Source organism: Belonocnema kinseyi, chromosome 5 (assembly GCF_010883055.1).
Source record: "Belonocnema kinseyi isolate 2016_QV_RU_SX_M_011 chromosome 5, B_treatae_v1, whole genome shotgun sequence".
Lineage (NCBI taxonomy): Eukaryota > Metazoa > Arthropoda > Insecta > Hymenoptera > Cynipidae > Belonocnema > Belonocnema kinseyi.
In genome coordinates this window covers 57295741-57298342 of record NC_046661.1, presented here as the reverse complement: position 1 = coordinate 57298342, position 2602 = coordinate 57295741, and the positions used below count along the sequence as shown (strand labels likewise).

The 2602-nt window shown below is 49.0% G+C and overlaps 1 protein-coding gene across 5 annotated transcripts in view; it reads left to right on the top strand.

Annotated features, from left to right (window-relative positions):
- LOC117173146 overlaps window positions 1-2602 on the top strand; it is a 48313-nt gene that overhangs the window by 16448 nt on the left and 29263 nt on the right. The window lies entirely within an intron of this gene.

The window sequence follows — 2602 nt, the reverse complement described above, 5'->3', positions numbered from 1 at the left end:
TACGCCTTTCTTTGAGCCTCGTTGTTCATACATTTCTTGCCACACAGGTTCAATTGCCCGAACAACCCTATCATTTAGGATAGCTGTGAATATCTTATAAAGTGTGTTCAGACAAGTTATTGGCCTGTAATTCTTCGGGTCAGCTAAGTTGCCCTTTATCAGGGGTATTGAGGGCAACGCATAACTCTTTGAAGCTATTTATATTTTCTGAGTCTTCGTCCAGTCTATGCTGCACTTCGTAGACTTCTCTCCAAAAAAACTTCGACCTCCTCTGGTTTGGGTGGGTGTTCGACAGTAACTGGAGGGTCTTTGGAAGAGTCGAGATGGGTCAGAGAGAATCTGTTGATTTTCTCTGACCCACCGCTCCCTCCGCTCTAGACTTCTCTTAGCGTCAGATAGTATCCGTATTCTCTCAACAATATGCTGCCTGACGGTCAGCAGCTTTGACTTGTTAAATGTGTGATAACGGGTCTGAAGTTCGCGCGCGAACTTTCGATCCTTGGTGGTAAAATTCCTGCCAGATATGATGTAGTCAATCACACACTGAATGCGGGACGCGTACTGTCTTGCCCAGCCTATCTTTATGGCAAGTTGATGCATTCGCCTTTTGGTTTTATGATCAACCGTTGGTTTTGTTTTACGGTCTTTAGGCTTGAGAGAGACCGTGGTGTTGATGTTGCTCCGGGTCGTAAAGCATCGCTCTTCCTCTGTTGGATGCCTGTCCGCGGTTGGTCTTATTGTCGCCTCTCTTTCTCTGTTGCCGGCTTGTTCTAGCTGTGGTAGAGTAGGCGGTCCGCTTACATAGCCCCTCTTTCGGAGTAGTTCAGCATGGTTTCGCAGACCTTGCTGCGAAAAGTGCGATAGCTCCGGGTGTTTCTCGCACCACAGAGCATGCAGCCGTGCCATGTAACCCCGTTTAGGGGCCACACTCGCACCGTAGCACTCTAGCAAGTCCTGATTCAGTCGCTCCGCCCACCCAAAGGTTGCGAGATCCCGCCGATCCATCGCATTGAATCCATTTTAATTGGCTCCCCCAGCTATAGATTGGTCGGCATTGCTGGCCGACCCATTTTCGGGAGCCCTGCGCGTTCTGTTGTTTTGAACCACACTTACTACAACTATGTTTGTTATTGTCATTGTTGTTCCCACGAGAAGCTAGGGAAAGGGGTTCGTCGATTCTTGTAGAGCCCTGCATGCCAGGATAAGGCTGCGTACTCTAGGTCGCCCGGTATCCCAGAGTTACCGTTCTAGACACCTCACCCAGGTGCCGTTCAGCTTTCGGTTCGGTTTTCACACCTCCGCTTGGGGGTTAATTCATTCGGGACCACCCCTGGACAAGTGTCCGCGACAGCTTATTTATTTTTGTAACCATATTCAGCAGAAACCCTTGGTAACTCTGGGATACCGGGCGACCTAGAGTACGCAGCCTTATCCTTGCATGCAGGGCTCTACTAGAATCGACGAACCCCTTTCCCTAGCTTCTCATGGGAACAACAATGACAATAACAAACATAGTTGTAGTAAGTGTGGTTCAAAACAACAGAACGCGCAGGGCTCCCGAAAATGGGTCGGCTAGCTATGCCGACCAATCTATAGCTGGGGGAGCCAATTAAAATGGATTCAATGCGATGGATCGGCGGGATCTCGCAACCTTTGGGTGGACGGAGCGACTGAATCAGGACTTGCTAGAGTGCTACGGTGCGAGTGTGGCCCCTGAACGGGGTTACATGACACGGCTGCATGCTCTGTGGTGCGAGAAACACCCGGAGCTATCGCACTTTTCGCAGCAACGTCTGCGAAACCATGCTGAATTACTCCGAAAGAGGGGCTATGTAAGCGGACCGCCTACTCTACCACAGCTAGAACAAGCCGGCAACAGAGAAAGAGAGGCGACAATAAGACCAACCGCGGACAGGCATCCAACAGAGGAAGAGCGATGCTTTGCGACCCGGAGCACCATCAACACCAAGGTCTCTCTCAAGCCTAAAGACCGTAAAACAAAACCAACGGTTGATCATAAAACCAAAAGGCGAATGCATCAACTTGCCATAAAAATGGGCTGGGCAAGACAGTACGCGTCCCGCATTCAGTGTGTGATTGACTACATCATATCTGGCAGGAATTTTACCACCAAGGATCGAAAGTTCGCGCGCGAACTTCGGACCCGTTATCACACATTTAACAAGTCAAAGCTGCTGACCATCAGGCAGCATATTGTTGAGAGAATACGGATACTATCTGACGCTAAGAGAAGTCTAGAGCGGAGGGAGCGGTGGGTCAGAGAAAATCAACAGTTTCTCTCTGACCCATCTCGACTCTTCCAAGACCCTCCAGTTACTGTCGAACAGCCACCCAAACCAGAGGAGGTCGAAGTTTCTTGGAGAGAAGTCTACGAAGTGCAGCATAGACTGGACGAAGACTCAGAAAATATAAATAGCTTCAAAGAGTTATGTGTTGCCCTCATAACACCTGATAAAGGGCAACTTAGCTGACCCGAAGCATTACAGGCCAATAACTTGTCTGAACACACTTTATAAGATATTCACAGCTATCCTAAATGATAGGATTGTTCGGGCAATTGAACCTGTGTGGCAAGAAATGT